General features: G+C 46.9%; 1 protein-coding gene across 1 annotated transcript in view; it reads left to right on the forward strand.

The window, feature by feature from the left end:
- The first annotated feature begins 1,337 nt into the window (after window positions 1–1,337).
- NCAPG (non-SMC condensin I complex subunit G) overlaps window positions 1,338–17,054 on the forward strand; it is a 260,290-nt gene continuing 244,573 nt past the window's right edge. The window contains 1 exon segment of the mRNA XM_030191225.1: window positions 1,338–1,461. The gene's annotated coding sequence lies outside the window, so the exon portion shown is untranslated.

The raw sequence follows: 17,054 nt of genomic DNA on the forward strand, positions 1-17,054 counted from the left end.
GCAAGTAGATGGATATGTCTGAAACATTTAATAAAGTTGAGATTAGCATATATACCCAAATGGGCATTTAAAAATCTATCCTTTAATGATGCTGCATGTTCAGAAATCATAGCCATAAGTACAGACAGTTATTCAAACAATATCACATACTCACATCAGATCAGGCATCCATACACACATTGCAAAAGTAAACAACAACTTCTACAAAGTATATCCAAAACTTAATTTTTATTTCCTTATTTCCATCTTCCAAAATTCTAGACAGCAGATGTACACAGATCAGTAGGACCCAAAGCAGTCCAAAACATGTAAACTCAGAAAAACAGTTTATACCTAATTGTTCCACCACCCTTAAGATTCACCTACGGGTTTAAAAAGCAAAACCATGTGCATGTAAAGACTGGTTACATGAATTAAAACAAAGTTTAAAGCAAATGTAATACTTGGTAGCAATAATGAAACAATGATGGAATATTCACATAGCAGGCAGCCTGAGCCAACAGATTTATTTTCCACTGAACATAATTAACTTTGCATGAACTTTGTAGCTGCTAAACTGGACAATGTTGGCACATTTAGAATCTGACTCTGGACAGAACTTGTGCATGAAGGATGCCCTTACCTCATTATTCAATACTTCTCTGAAATAGTAGTAATAAAAAAAGAGGCAAATGCATTTTTATAATATACCATTGCATTCCACAAAACAAAACAGTGCAAGTTCCCAACATGCCATCTTTTTCTTTTGATGTAGGCACTGGAAAAAAAATGCACCCAGGTTTCAACCTAATTAATGGGTTAAAAAAAGTTTTACTTATAAATATTAAGTCTGATTTTTAAGCACCTGATTCTCAGAACATGATGTTTCTTTTGCTGGCCCTTCACAGGTGAAAGCATCTCTGCACGAATATAGAGAGTCCCTACAACCAGTCCCTCCAAATGACACAATGCTTTACAATTTAAAACTAATTACTACTAACCGATGAAACCATTTCTTCCTCAGTGTGCATCCATATGCAGCACAAGCAGGCATGTTTGAAAATATAAGCGAGATCAAATAAAAATGCTACCAACAACAAAGAACGACAACCCCTGGCTAGAGCAGTTTTGTTTTGGGTGAATGGGGATGACGACAAAGCGGAGGAGAGGGAAAGGGAGATTAATCGGCTTGGCTTCAGCTTCTTGACGTTATGCCGTGACAGATCGCCTGTTCTGAATCGAAGGAGGAGGTGTTTTCACACAACCTCCTCCTTGGGTAACGCGGCCCGGTCTCCCGCCTTACCGGAAATAGGAAGTTGCGTCAGAGGAGGAGGAATGGATCTCTCGTCGCGGGCGATTTCAAAAACGAGTGGGAAGTAGGCGGACGTTTTGGATGCCTTAGAGAGAAAGAAGTTGTTTGTTTTAGAGTGGCCGGGGCACTCGGGGAAGGAAAGCTGCGGGATTGTCGGTGGGCATCTTCAGGTATGAGTTGGACTTGGACTTGGACCGGGGGGGGGGGGTGCGGTACGGTACCTGGACTTGGACCGGGGGGGGGGGGGTGCTCGCGAATGCGCGTGAGGAGTGCTCGGTGTGTGAAAGTTTGAGGGTAGCCGAATGCGTGAGACTTGTATCGTTGGCTAATACATGGTGGTAGTTCAATACGGGTCAGGAAAGGCTTTATAAAGGACTTGTCAAAAATCGTCGGACTGGTTTTAATAGCTCTCCTTCGGCAGCTCTGAAATCTCGTGTGTTGGCAGAATAGCATTGGTCTGGGCCATTCTGGTTCAGGGTCAGAACTGGATATGTGTAGCCAGGCTTGACATAGAGACTGTGGAAGAAACACATTAAGGGTAGAAAGTCACCGATACTTATGCAGTTGTAGGTAAGGATATTCTTCTATTAGTTTCCTCATTTAAGATACCATCTATGATCATATGGTTGTGTATAATTATACACACACAGTCTGTTCAGTAGAGGTGCATGCTGATGGCTCAGCAAGCATAGTAATACATGAATATGCAAATTACTGCTTTGTTAAAAATGCATCTGTAATCTGCAGTTCATCACTAAATGTCCCCTTTCCGATCAGTGTATGAGTGGTGATTTGGCTCTTGCACTGACAGGAAGGATAGTATTTAAAGAAAGTAAAAAAAAAAAAAAAGCAGTCTGCTGGCAAGTAATCTGTAACCTCTCATTAAAATTGTCTGTAGTTTATGAAGACTAGAGGGTGGCCAATGAAATGCCAAATTTTAAAAAGGGTTCGGGGATGATCCAGGATATTACAGACCGATAAGCCTGATGTCAGTGCCGGGCACAATAGTAGGAGCTGTTATATAAAGAATAAAATTATAGAACACATAGATAAACATGAATTCATTCAAAGGAAATCTTGCCTTACAAGTTTCTCATTTTGTTTAAAGGCATGAATAAACATGGCTCAATGTGAGCCATTGATGTACTGTATCTAGATTTTAAGAAAGCTTTTGACAAAGTTCCTCATGAGAGACTCCTGAGAAAATTAGTCATGGGATAGCATGCAATATTCTGATGTGGATTAGGAAGTGGTTATTGGCTGTTTAACTCTATCCTCTGTTTTTTGTCCATTTTTCTCAATGGAAGAGGGTGAATAGTGGAGTGCTGCAGTGATCTATACTGGGACCAGTGCTATTTAACATATTTATAAATGATCTGGAAATCGGAATAACAAGCGAGGTGATTAAATTTACAAATGACACACAGCTATTCAAGATTGTTAAAACACATGCAGACTGTGAAAAATAGCATGAAGACCTTAGGAAATTGGAAGGCTGGGCATCCAAATGGCAGATGAAATTTAATGTAGACAAATGGTAAAGTGATGCACATTTGGAAGAATGATCCAAATTATAGTTACCTGATGCTAGGGTACACCTTGGGGATCAGCACCCAAGAAAAAGATCTAGGTGTAGACAATACGCTGAAATCTTCTGCCCAGTATTTGGTGGCGACCAAAAAACAAATAGGATGCTAGAAGTTATTAAGAAAATGATTGTTAATAAGACCGAGAATACTATAATGCCTCCGATATAGTGGAATTAGAAGAGGTTAAAAGAAGAGCAACCAAAATGATAAAGGGGATGAACTGCTCTCATATGAGGAAAGGCTAAAGAGGTTAGAGTTAGGGAATGACACGGGGACCTGCAGTAACTGCAGGGATGGGGACAGAGACAGATCCCACAGGGCAGGGATGGGGACAGAGCCTGTGAGGACGGGGACAAACTTTGTCTACGTGTTACTTTCTACTTGGAAGCCTGTTAATTTTTTATTTTTGGGGGAAAAACAAGCAAACATGCTGGCCATAGCTAACAAAATTAGCATTGGGGGGTCCTGTACATCCTGCTACCAGCACATCTTCTAAGAAGACATCTTCTATTGCATGAGGGACTGTGGAAGACAGGAGAGCTAGACTAAATCCTGAGATTAATTACTTATTCATCCACAAATTTAAAAAATCATAATGGTGCTTCATAGGGCATATTTCTCCCCTCTAGGGCATACGGAATGGATTGTATTTTGTACCCCTAGACAATTTAACAGGGTAGATTGGGGTAGTAGAAGTCAGCTATTGTTGGGATTGGTAGAGGGTGGTGGTGGTGGGAGGATTATTATAGCTGCTAGTTGTTGTTGTTTTCTGTTTTTAATTTATACACAACATTTGCACAGTATGTTGTTTCTTTTTATACTTAATAAAAAGATTTAAATATAAAATTATAAGTGTTCGAGGCTTCTGCAGATCAGACCAGACTCGCCTGTGGGGATGGAGACGGGGCCTACAGGGACAGGGACAGAGACAGAACCAGAACCCACAGAGATGGGGCGGGGATGTGGACCAATTTTGTCCCAGTGTCATTCTCTAATTAGAGCTCTTCAGCTTGGAGAAGAGATGGCTGAGTGGAGATATTGAGGTTTACAAAATCCTGAGTAGTGTAGAATGAGTAGGTGTGAATCATATATATTTTTTTTACTATTTCAGAAAGTACAAAGACTAGAGAACTCTCAATGAAGTTATATGGAAATACTTTTAAAACAGTAGAAAATATTTTTTCACTCAAAGAATAGTTAAGCGCTAGAACTTGTTGCTAAAGATGTGGTAACAGTAGTTAGATAAGCTGGGTTTAAAAAACGTTTGGATAAGAGGAAAAGTCCATAGTCTGCTATTGAGACAGACACAGCGAAGCCACTGCTTGCCCTGGGATTGGTAACATGGAATGCTACCACTATTTGCGTTTTTGCCAAATACTTGTGACCTGAATTGACCATGGTTGGAAATATGATACTGGGCTAAATGGGCCATTGGTGTAACCCAGTATGGCTATTCTTAAGTTAGGAGCCCCCCCCCCCCCCCAACCAATGCTGCCAACATAAAAAAAAAAAAAAGCCAAGAAAATAATAAAAATCCATGGTGCTAGCGACACTCTCCTCCCCAGCCAGACCTTTCCTCCCCCCCCCCCCCCCATTATTTTAAAGAAAAATCGTTGGTGTCTATCAGCATCTCCAGCCGAACCCCTCCCCCCTTGATATTAAAATCTGTGTTCTTTTAATGGTACTCTTCCCCCCAATATTAAAAATGAAAAACAAAAAAAAATAGTGGTTTCTAGCAGCACCCCCCCCAACCCAAATCCCCCTCTCAATTAAAAAATAATAAATTCCCTGATGTTTAGCAGCACCCTTCTAGCCTGAACCTCCACTCTCTTGATATATAAAAAAATCTCTGGTGTCTAGTGACAACCCTGACCCCCCTCTCCCAGCCCTCCTGTTGTATTTAGAGACAGGAGTGATACCCATTCATTGCTGCCTCCTTTGCTGCCATCTTGGAAAATGGTGGCACTTGACCAAGCAAAGTCTGTCTGCCAAATAAGAGAATGTGTGATCTCTTGAATCTCTATCTTACTACTCCTTTTGGCTGTTAGAGAGAGACTTTTTCAGGTGACTGCCGTCTCTCTTTTATTTATTTATTTTAAACAGGTAAGAGCAAATGTCACCTTATCGATGTACAAATGGATAAAAATGAGAGAATACAGCACTTTTGTTAAAATATTTTTTGTTTTGAAAATTTAAAATAGGAAAAAAAGACAGGATCCAACTCTTGACCACATTGTATGCAGTCTAGTGTTATATTTATTTGTTACATTTGTATCCCACATTTTCCCACCTATTTGTAGGCTCAATAAGGCTTACATAGTACTGGAGAGGCGTTTGCCGACTCCGGTGTGAACAAATACAATGTGATGATGTGGTAAGATAAAGTTCATGTGGCATAGCCACATTAGGAATCGTAAAGCGGAAGAGTTGTGTTATGTTCATTATGTGCTTTAGTTTTGTTGTGTGGCCAAGGTCAGGCATTTACGTTGGATCGGTAGGGTATGCCTTTTTAAACAGGTTGGTTTTAATATTTTTCCGTAATCAATAGAAATAAAACATGGAAAAGAAAATAAGATGATACCTTTTTTTATTGGACATAACTTAATACATTTCTTGATTAACTTTTGAAGGTTGCCCTTCGTTTTTTTCCGGAAATTTAAGTGGCCGTACGTCATTTTCAAGGCTTTTGGTAGTGCATTCCACAGTTGTGTGCTTATGTAGGAAAAGCTGGATGCATAGGTAGATTTGTAGTTAAGTCCTTTGTAGCTTGGGTAGTGTAGATTTAGATGTGTTCGTGTTGATTCGGATGTGTTTCTGGTTGGTATGTCGATTAGGTCTGTCATGTATCCAGGGGCTTCACCATAGATAATTTTGTGAACCATGCAGATTTTGAAGGCTATGCGTTCTTTGATTGGGAACCAGTGTAATTTTTTGCAGAGGGATTTTGCGCTATCAAATCGTGTTTTTCCAAATATAAGCCTAGCTGCTGTGTTTTGTGCAGTCTGAAGTTTCCTTAAGGTTTGTTCTTTGCATCCTGCATAGATTCTAGAATTATAGGGTCCTTCTGGTCATGGATCCAGGTTTCAGTGATGAAGAGTAGGTCAAGGTTTTCTGACATGATCCAGTCTGTTAGTATTTCTGTTTTATTTACCACGGATCTGGTATTGATGGTAACCCACTTGGATTGTTTGGAATGGGTCTTCTGTGTTTGGTATTGTGTGGACTTTTGTTAGTTGACGTTTCATTGTTAAGGTGAGTTTATTAGGACCCTTCTTTCCTTTCTGTTGTGGTTGTCCGCATGTTAATGTTCTTCCTTTGTTTAGGCTGTTGTCAGTTTGATGAGATGTGGTGTATCTAATCAATCTTTGATGATTGTGTAGTATGGGTATAATGTTACATTCTGTTAGTGGGGTGGTTAATGTTAAGTGGATCAGTGTTAAGGAGTAGATTTGAAGGTATTCATATTGGTTTCTGCTCACTGCAAGCTACCAATAAGACCGTGTTCTGGTGGTTGGATTCGTGATAGGACTTTGTTCTTTGGTGTGGAATCTGGTGTTCTGGTCTTGTGTGTTATTTCATCTTGCCATTTGGCTGTTGAGAGCAGTATTGGATTTGGTATCAGTGAGGTTTAGTGGACAGAGGAGATGGGAGGGGGGGAGTAGTTCTGAGACAGGGTCCTCCTTTAGGCTGTCTCGTAGCAACTGATTGCTTCCCTCCTACCTTGCCCCTATGGTCTTCAGGCTCGTTTCAGATTATGTCTGGAGACAGAGGGGAGGGGGGGGGGGAAGAGGGGGACTTTGGAGCACTTTCAGGTAGTTAACAGAGTTAACTAAGCACTCGGGGGGGGGGGGGGGTGCACTTAAGTAGTCGTTAGCGCCGTTCCGTACCGAATTCCATAGTGAATCGGTAGGGAACGGCTATGCATCATGGAAAGGGAATGCAAATGAGCTATTCGTTGTAACTCACTTGCATTCTCTATTCCATCGTAAAACTGTCGGCCAATCCGCCGGTCAAGCATGCGCAGAGCAGCAAAGCGTTATGCTGGCTGCTCTGCGAATGCCAAAAAAAATACAAGTGCTCGTCTTTTTTTTTTTTTTTAAACAAAACCATTAGTGGGTTTTGAACCCGCCACCTCTTGATTACAAGACCACAGCTCTAACCACTCTGCCACAACTGTACATACTTGGATGTCCCTCCCTTACTTCCAGGTCTCTGAGCTGAGTGAAGCACGGCCAAAAAGGACGTTTTTATTATTGCGGGATTGAATGTCCAAAAAAGAGCCTGCAGCATCGGAGCCTGTTTGACTTTTTTTAATAAAGCTTCGCTTAAAAAAAAAAAAACGTCCATTTTGTGCGCACCCCCCCCCCCCCCACACGCAATAATAAAAACGTCCTTTTTGGCCGTTCTTCACTCAGCTCAGAGACCTGGAAGTAAGGGAGGGACAGCCAAGTAACTATGGTTGTGGCCGAGTGGTTAGAGCAGCGATCTTGTAATCCAGAGGTGGTGGGTTCAAATCCTAATCGTTTTGTTTAAAAAAAAAAAAAAGGACGAGCACTTAGATTTTTTTCTACTTTTTTTAAGTTGTATGAAGTCTTTATTGAACATTTATCAATAAAGTGACGAGTACTTGGGTGGTTTTTTGGGTGTAGAACGGTCATAATGGCCGTCCATGACGAGCACTTGGCCCCCGATTTTTTTTTTTCATTTTAATAATTTTTCCAATCCCGCGCAGCCCCAACGAGAGGTACAGACCTCTCGTTAGATTTTCCACCGTTTTCCAGCGTTAAGGCAATCGGAAAAGGTTAGTGCATCTCGTTACAATAGGGTTTCTACAGGATTTGCTCATCTGCATTCCGTTTTCGTTAGCTGCTACTGACAGTTGTCGGGGGGGAGGAGTGTTTAGTGCATGCCAGGGTTTACTACTTGTTAATGGCTTGTTAAGGGCTCGTTAAGTTTAGTGCATCTGGCCCTCAGTTGGAGATCCCAGGTTCAGAGTACCTTCAGGTAATTAGCAGGGTGGTGGTGTACATGTGCAGAGAATTCGGTTGGGGGATTCTTCTCACTCTGATATCCTGCTTTCAAATTGCTGATCAAAGTCTGCAGCAGTTGATTTCTGCTAATTACAGTTCATTCTCTCTTCTGTTTGCTTTAAAATATTAGTGTTGGAGGTTTCCTTCAGGCCTCAGTGGCTGTCTGTTGTTGTTGTTGTTGAAGGTCGGCCTAGGGAGGGGTTGCTCTTGGTCAGGTATATGTATTTGAATGACAGTGGGAAGGTGCTTGACTTAAGTGTTCTTTGGAATGTGGTCAGCGAGGAATGCTAACGTTTGAATGCTGGTTTTAAGCTTCCAAAATCTTTACATTTACTCGGGTATCTCCTCTAGCATGTGCACTGCTTTTAAACTACCAAAATCTTTTACATTTCTTAGGCATCTCGTCTAACACATACACTTAGCAGTCCCAATTATTGATTTATTAGCCAAAAGCTTGCTTGTATGTACACCATTCAGCATCCAGGCTGTTTCAATCAAGTTACTTGTCTATTAGATTGTAAGCTCTTTGAGCAGGGACTGTCTCTCTTTGTTAAATTGTACAGCGCTGCGTAACCCTAGTAGCGCTCTAGAAATGTTAAGTAGTAGTACATGATTAACTTTCCTGTCCCGTTTGATTAGCTTGCACAGATCTACTGTCTTGATTAACTTGCATGAATCTACTCTCTTCACAAGCTTACTTTCTAGTCTAGTTAGATGCAGCACAGAAGGCTCCCCTAAAGGCACGCCTGAACTACCGAGAGTGACCTCGGTTCCTAGTAATTATTTGGCTTACACTTTGGTTATTTCTGTTAGGCCTCTAAGCTTTGTCGGAGGCAAAGTCACATTTTCTCGGGTATAGTGGATAGTTTACTCACAGTCTGGTGTTCATAGCGTTGCCCAGAGTGCAGAGACTCCGCAGCACTGGGAGCTGTATCGGTATTTGGAGGTGGGAAGCAGCAGAGTAGCAGCAGTCTGAGGTTGCTGCTGTTGTTGTACCGGAGGGACCTCCGCCGTGCCGCTCCTGCTCCTCGTGTCGCTGACGTTGCCTCGACCGCTCTGGCCAGGAGGCGCCGTCAGCTGAGCCCTCGGTGGCCTTGGTAAACCTCAATGAGGCCCTTCACGCCTCCATCGCTCCCCGTTGTCTGCGCAGCTCTGCCAGACAGGGGGGCTCCTTTCTCTGCTGCTGTCCTAGGATTGGGTGAAGAGACAGGGTCGGGTGTGCGGTCGCTGTCGCAAGAGCTTCGTTCAGTCCCTTGTGTGTGTGGGGGGGGGGGGGGGGGCTTGGTCGCTTTTCGCTGTGACGTGCGGGCGGGGAGGCAGAGCCTACAGGGTTCTTGCAAAAATGTGATCATCTCTGGGGAAGATATGACTAAAGTTTGGGGTCTTTATTCATGTTTTCCCAGAGATGGTCACAAATGGTTAAATAAAACTTATGTTGACTTTATGCAAATTGGGAATGAGGAATTTTGCATGGGAAGCTCTTGTAGAAAAATTCTGGTTCACAGTTTTCCAGAATACTTGCTTCTGATGTTGTAATTGGAGCACTAATGATATAGTGAAAGAACCAATTGAAGCGTATCCTAAAACATTCTGTAGATAACATTTTAACCAGTCTTGTTTCAATATGTTACCTACAGGTCTCATTTTGTATGGAGGAATTTCCGTGACAAAAAGATGTAATCCAAGTTGTAATACTTTTTTTTTTTTAAATTTCTTTATTAATTATTTTTATAACATCCATAAATGAACGCACTAATCAGAAATTTCTGAAAATTAACCAATCAAGTAAGAAAAACAAATATGTAAAGAAATATACAATAATTCTCAGACCACAACATGTGGGATCCAAGAGTCAGGAAATAGTCTTATTAATAATAACTAAGTTTCTCCGAGGACAAGCAGGCTGCTTGTTCTCACTGATGGGTGACGTCCACGGCAGCCCCTCCAATCGGAAACTTCACTAGCAAAGTCCTTTGCTAGCCCTCGCGCGCCCGCGCGCACCGCGCATGCGCGGCCGTCTTCCCGCCCGAAACCGGCTCGAGCCGGCCAGTCTTCTTTTGTCCGCACTCGGTACGGTCGTGTTTTCGCCGTGTCGAGCCCCGGAAAGTCGACCTCGCGCGTCCAATTTGTTTGAACGTGTTTTTTTTCCTTCGGGAAAGCTTTGTCCTAGTCGGGAAGTGCTCCGCAAACCCCCCGCCGGGTTTCGTGTAAATCCTCCCCGTACTTCCAGCTTTTTTGCCCCGGTAAGTTTTCTTTCGTCGTCGGGGTAGGCCTTTTTTCGGCCTCGGTCGAGATTTTTTCTCCCTCTAAATTTGGTGCTTCGAATTTCGCCATTTCGGCTTTTGATTTCGCCGGCGTGATTTTTCCGCCCATGACATCGAAGCCTTCCAGCGGCTTCAAGAAGTGCACCCAGTGCGCCCGGGTTATCTCGCTCACTGATCGACACTCGTCGTGTCTTCAGTGTCTGGGGGCCGAGCACCGCCCTCAGAACTGCAGTCTGTGTTCCCTGCTTCAAAGGCGGACTCAGGTAGCGAGACTAGCCCAGTGGAACGTGTTGTTCTCGGGCTCTTCGTCGGCATCGGCACCGGGATCTTCGAGTGCATCGACGTCGTCAGCGTCCAGACCATCTTTCTCGGCCGCCCCTGCATCGAGTGCATCGAGGCATCGGGCCTCTGCATCGGCGCCGAGACATCGGATAGCTGCATCGACGTCGGTGGTACCAGGACCTCGTCTGCTGATGTCGTCGGACGGTGGTGCATCGGGTGGAGTGCAGGTGAGGCTGTCCATTCCCCTGCTGGTGGCGGTGAGCCCTCGGGTGGGTCTCCGCCTACCCTGAGGGCTCCTGCGGTACAGCCCCCCCGAGATCGACCTTCTTCAGTCTCGGCCCCGAGGAAGCGACGGGTGGATTCGACGTCCTCCTCATCGGTGCCGGGGAGCTCCGGTGACATGCTTCGGAAGAAATCGAAGAAGCATCGACACCGGTCTCCTCCCCGTGTCGGCACCGAGAGCTCTGGGTCGCCGAGGGATTCGGCACCCAGCAGGCATCGGCACCGAGAGGACCGCTCACCCTCTGTTCAGGAGGTGTCGATGCGCTCCGCTCTGGACAGCCCGGAACAGCCTCCACGCCCGGAACAGGTACTGACGTCGACGCCTGCATCGACCTCTCAGCCTTTCTCTACAGCCGCTCTAAACGAGAGCCTCCGGGCCGTTCTCCCAGAGATTCTGGGAGAGCTGTTGCGCCCTACCCCTCCGGTACCGGCGGTGCTTGCGCCACCGGTACCGTCGAGCGTGGCGCCGGCTGGCCCATCGCCCAGGTTGAGGTCCCCGACGTCGGTACCCGCGTGCGGTACCGACCGCGGCCACCTCCCAGGAAGGCTCCCCGACTACGTCGGCGGAGGGAGCTTCGCCGATGCGGGCGAGGGAGTCTACCTCTCGACGCCCCCATCGTGGACAGGGTTCCACGGAGTCGAGCAGGGCGAGGTTGCAGACACAGGTCCGTGAACTTGTGTCTGACACCGAGGGTGAGGCCTCGTGGGAGGAAGAGGAAGATCCCAGATATTTCTCTGACGAGGAGTCTGGGGGTCTTCCGTCTGATCCCACTCCCTCTCCTGAGAGACAGCTTTCTCCTCCCGAGAGTCTGTCTTTTGCCTCCTTTGTCCGGGAGATGTCTACGGCCATCCCCTTCCCGGTGGTTGTGGAGGACGAGCCCAGGGCTGAAATGTTTGAGCTCCTGGACTATCCTTCTCCACCTAAGGAAGCGTCCACTGTTCCCTTGCACCATGTCCTGAAGAAGACATTGCTTGCGAACTGGACCAAACCATTAACTAATCCCCACATTCCCAAGAAGATCGAGTCCCAGTACCGGATCCATGGGGACCCAGAGCTGATGCGCACTCAGTTGCCTCATGACTCTGGAGTTGTGGATTTGGCCCTAAAGAAGGCTAAGAGTTCTAGGGAACATGCTTCGGCGCCCCCGGGCAAGGACGCTAGAACCTTAGACTCCTTTGGGAGGAAGGCCTACCATTCCTCTATGCTCGTGTCCAAGATCCAGTCTTACCAGCTCTACACGAGCATACACATGCGGAATAATGTGCGGCAGTTGGCGGGCTTGGTTGATGCTCTTCCCCCTGAGCAAGCCAAGCCTTTTCAGGAGGTGGTCAGGCAGCTGAAGGCGTGCAGAAAATTCCTGGCCAGAGGAGTTTATGACACTTTTGATGTTGCGTCCAGGGCCGCTGCTCAAGGTGTGGTGATGCGCAGGCTCTCATGGCTGCGTGCCGCCGACCTGGAGAATAGAGTCCAGCAGCGGATTACGGACTTGCCTTGCCGGGCGGATAACATTTTTGGCGAAAAAGTCGAGCAGGTGGTAGAGTCTCTCCACCAGCGGGACACCGCATTCGACAAGTTCGCCCGCCGGCAGCCTTCAGCTTCTACCTCTACAGGTAGACGATTTTTCGGGGGAAGGAAGACTGTTCCCTATACTTCTGGCAAGCGTAGGTACAATCCTCCTTCCCGACAGCCTGCGGCCCAGGCTAAGCCCCAGCGCGCTCGCTCTCGTCAGCAGCGTGCGAATCAGCAAGGCCCCGCGGCTCCCCAGCAAAAGCAAGGGGCGAGCTTTTGACTGGCTCCAGCAGAGCATAGCCGACATCCAAGTGTCAGTGCCGGGCGACCTGCCTGTCGGAGGGAGGTTGAAAGCTTTTCACCAAAGGTGGCCTCTTATAACCTCCGATCAGTGGGTTCTCCAAATAGTCCGGCAAGGATACACCCTCAATTTGGCCTCTCAACCTCCAAATTGTCCACCGGGAGCTCAGTCCTACAGCTTCCAGCACAAGCAGGTACTTGCAGAGGAACTCTCCGCCCTTCTCAGCGCCAATGCGGTCGAGCCCGTGCCATCCGGGCAAGAAGGGCTGGGATTCTATTCCAGGTACTTCCTTGTGGAAAAGAAAACAGGGGGGATGCGTCCCATCCTAGACCTAAGGGCCCTGAACAAATATCTCGTAAAAGAAAAGTTCAGGATGCTTTCCCTGGGCACCCTTCTCCCCATGATTCAGCAAAACGATTGGCTATGCTCTCTGGACTTGAAGGATGCCTACACACACATCCCGATACTGCCAGCTCACAGACAGTATCTGCGATTTCAGCTGGGCGCACGCCACTTCCAGTACTGTGTGCTACCCTTTGGGCTCGCCTCTGCGCCCAGGGTGTTCACAAAGTGCCTAGCTGTGGTAGCAGCGGCGCTTCGCAGGCTGGGGGTGCACGTGTTCCCATATCTCGACGATTGGCTGGTGAAGAACACATCCGAGGCAGGAGCCCTGCAGTCCATGCAGATGACTATTCGCCTCCTGGAGCTACTGGGGTTTGTGATAAATTACCCAAAGTCCCATCTTCTCCCAGTGCAGAAACTCGAATTCATCGGAGCCCTGCTGGATTCTCGGACGGCTCGCGCCTATCTCCCAGAGGCGAGGGCCAACAACTTGTTGTCCCTCGTCTCGCGGGTGCGAGCGTCCCAGCAGATCACAGCTCGGCAGATGTTGAGATTGCTGGGCCACATGGCTTCCACAGTTCATGTGACTCCCATGGCCCGCCTTCACATGAGATCTGCTCAATGGACCCTAGCCTCCCAGTGGTATCAGGCCGCCGGGGGTCTAGAAGACGTGATCCACCTGTCCACGAGATTTCTCGAATCCCTGTATTGGTGGACGATTTGCTCCAATTTGACTCTGGGACGTCCCTTCCAAATTCCTCAGCCTCAAAAAGTGCTGACCACGGATGCGTCTCTCCTGGGATGGGGAGCTCATGTCGATGGGCTTCACACCCAAGGAAGGTGGTCCCTCCAAGAAAGCGATCTACAGATCAATCTTCTGGAGTTGCGAGCGATCTGGAACGCTCTGAAGGCTTTCAGAGATCGGCTGTCCCACCAAATTATCCAAATTCAGACAGACAATCAGGTTGCCATGTACTATGTCAACAAGCAGGGGGGCACCGGATCTCGCCCCCTGTGTCAGGAAGCCGTCAGCATGTGGCTTTGGGCTCGCCGTCAAGGCATGGTGCTCCAAGCCACATATCTGGCAGGCGTAAACAACAGTCTGGCCGACAGGTTGAGCAGGATTATGCAACCTCACGAGTGGTCGCTCAATTCCCGTGTGGTGCGACAGATCTTCCAGGCGTGGGGCACCCCCCTGGTGGATCTCTTCGCATCTCAGGTGAACCACAAGGTCCCTCAGTTCTGTTCCAGGCTTCAGGCCCACGGCAGACTGGCGTCGGATGCCTTCCTCCTGGATTGGGGGGAAGGTCTGCTGTATGCTTATCCTCCCATTCCTCTGGTGGGGAAGACTTTGTTGAAACTCAAGCAAGACCGAGGCACCATGATTCTGATTGCTCCCTTTTGGCCGCGTCAGATCTGGTTCCCTCTTCTTCTGGAGTTATCCTCCGAAGAACCGTGGAGATTGGAGTGTTTTCCGACCCTCATCACGCAGGACGAAGGGGCTCTTCTGCATCCCAACCTCCAGTCCCTGGCTCTCACGGCCTGGATGTTGAGGGCGTAGACTTTGCCTCTTTGGGTCTGCCAGAGGGTGTCTCCCGCATCTTGCTTGCTTCCAGGAAAGACTCCACTAAGAGAAGTTACTTCTTTCATTGGAGGAGGTTTGCCGTCTGGTGTGACAGCAAGGCCCTAGATCCTCGCTCTTGTCCTACACAGACCCTGCTTGAATACCTTCTCCACTTGTCTGAGTCTGGTCTGAAGACCAACTCCGTAAGGGTTCACCTTAGTGCAATCAGTGCATACCATTACCAAGTGGAAGGTAAGCCGATCTCAGGACAGCCTTTAGTTGTTCGCTTCATGAGAGGTTTGCTTTTGTCAAAGCCCCCTGTCAAGCCTCCGACAGTGTCATGGGATCTCAATGTCGTTCTCACCCAGCTGATGAAACCTCCTTTCGAGCCACTGAATTCCTGCCATCCGAAGTACTTGACCTGGAAGGTCATTTTCTTGGTGGCAGTTACCTCGGCTCGTAGAGTCAGTGAGCTTCAGGCCCTGGTAGCCCAGGCCCCTTACACCAAATTTCATCACAACAGAGTAGTCCTCCGCACTCACCCTAAGTTTCTGCCAAAGGTTGTGTCGGAGTTCCATCTGAACCAGTCAATTGTCTTGCCAACATTCTTTCCCCGTCCTCATTCCTGCCCTGCTGAACGTCAGCTGCACACATTGGACTGCAAGAGAGCATTGGCCTTCTATCTGGAGCGGACACAGCCCCACAGACAGTCCGCCCAATTGTTTGTTTCTTTTGATCCCAACAAGAGGGGAGTGGCTGTAGGGAAACGCACCATATCCAATTGGCTAGCAGATTGCATTTCCTTCACTTACGCCCAGGCTGGGCTGGCTCTTGAGGGTCATGTCACGGCTCATAATGTTAGAGCCATGGCAGCGTCGGTAGCCCACTTGAAGTCAGCCACCATGGAGGAAATTTGCAAAGCTGCGACGTGGTCATCTGTCCACACATTCACATCTCATTACTGCCTGCAGCAGGATACCCGACGTGACAGTCGGTTCGGGCAGTCAGTTCTTCAGAACCTGTTTGGGCTTTAGGATCCAACTCCACCCCCCGAGGGCCCTGTTTGTTCTGTTCCAGGCTACACTCTCAGTTAGTTGGTAAATTTTTTAGGTCAATCTCAGTTATGTCCTCGCCGTTGCGAGGCCCAATTGACCAATGTTGTTGTTTTGAGTGAGCCTGGGGGCTAGGGATACCCCATCAGTGAGAACAAGCAGCCTGCTTGTCCTCGGAGAAAGCGAATGCTACATACCTGTAGAAGGTATTCTCCGAGGACAGCAGGCTGATTGTTCTCACCAACCCGCCCGCCTCCCCTTTGGAGTTGTGTCTTCCCTTGAACTGTATTGTCTTGCTACATACTGGACTGGCCGGCTCGAGCCGGTTTCGGGCGGGAAGACGGCCGCGCATGCGCGGTGCGCGCGGGCGCGCGAGGGCTAGCAAAGGACTTTGCTAGTGAAGTTTCCGATTGGAGGGGCTGCCGTGGACGTCACCCATCAGTGAGAACAATCAGCCTGCTGTCCTCGGAGAATACCTTCTACAGGTATGTAGCATTCGCTTAAATAATTGTCCTAGAACAGAAGCTATCCCAACGATACAATCAGACAGCAGTAGTAAATCTGGTAGACTACACAGGAGGATTTCTCATACTTTCTTTAGCAATTACAAATTCTTGAAGTTTCTTGGGATCAGTAAAGACATAATTATTTGTTTCATAAGATATTAAGCATTTGCATGGAAACTTAATAAAGAAGGATGCCCCTAGGGCTATGACTCTTGACTTTAAAGCCAAGAGTTCTTTCCTCCTTAACTGAGTTTCTTTAGACAATTCAGGAAAAATGCTTATCTTTCCCCCCAGAAATACTTCATTCATGTGATGAAAATATAAACGTAGAACTTATCTTATCTAGTTCAAAGGCGAAGGGAACTAACAAAGTTGCTCTTTCTGTTTCCACAGATGTTTCCAAAATGTCCGTAAAGTTTCTTTAGGTAACAGTTCACGTACTCTTTGCCCTTTTATATAGTAAACGTTATTAATTGGCGTATAATTATCATTTGTGAAACCCAGAACTTCTGAGAAATAATTTCTTTATCAGCTCTAATGGAGAGATGAATGTAGATACTGGGAAATTCAAAAATCTCAAATTGTTCCTCCTGAGTTGGTTTTCAAGGGACTCCATTTTTCTAGCAAACACATTTTTCTCTTTAATTAGTGTTGTTGCAACTTCTTTAGAAGATTCTAGTTCAGTCTCAACTTTTTTTTAGATCATTTTTGTAACCTTCAACTTTACTAGATAATTGCAAAAAAATTATTCTTAAGTTCCAGAGTCTCTCCCTGAAGGGACTCTGAAATTCTTCTTAAAGATGAGTTTACCCCCTGAATGGCATCCCAGAGAGTGTCCATTGTGACAACCATAGGTCTTACCGGGCTACAAACTACTACTACTACTCCCCCGGAGGTGCCTTCTCTGGACTGCACTGGCGTCGAGGTAGATCTCAAAACCCCGATTGGTGTTCCTCCAGAGAGAAATTCAGTGGGAAGAGCCTCCTCCGAGCACATGTCCGACTAAGCCCACTTCGGACGTCTTCATGTGATCGCTCTCTA

The sequence above is a fragment of the Microcaecilia unicolor genome, chromosome 2 (genome assembly GCF_901765095.1).
Source record: "Microcaecilia unicolor chromosome 2, aMicUni1.1, whole genome shotgun sequence".
Lineage (NCBI taxonomy): Eukaryota > Metazoa > Chordata > Amphibia > Gymnophiona > Siphonopidae > Microcaecilia > Microcaecilia unicolor.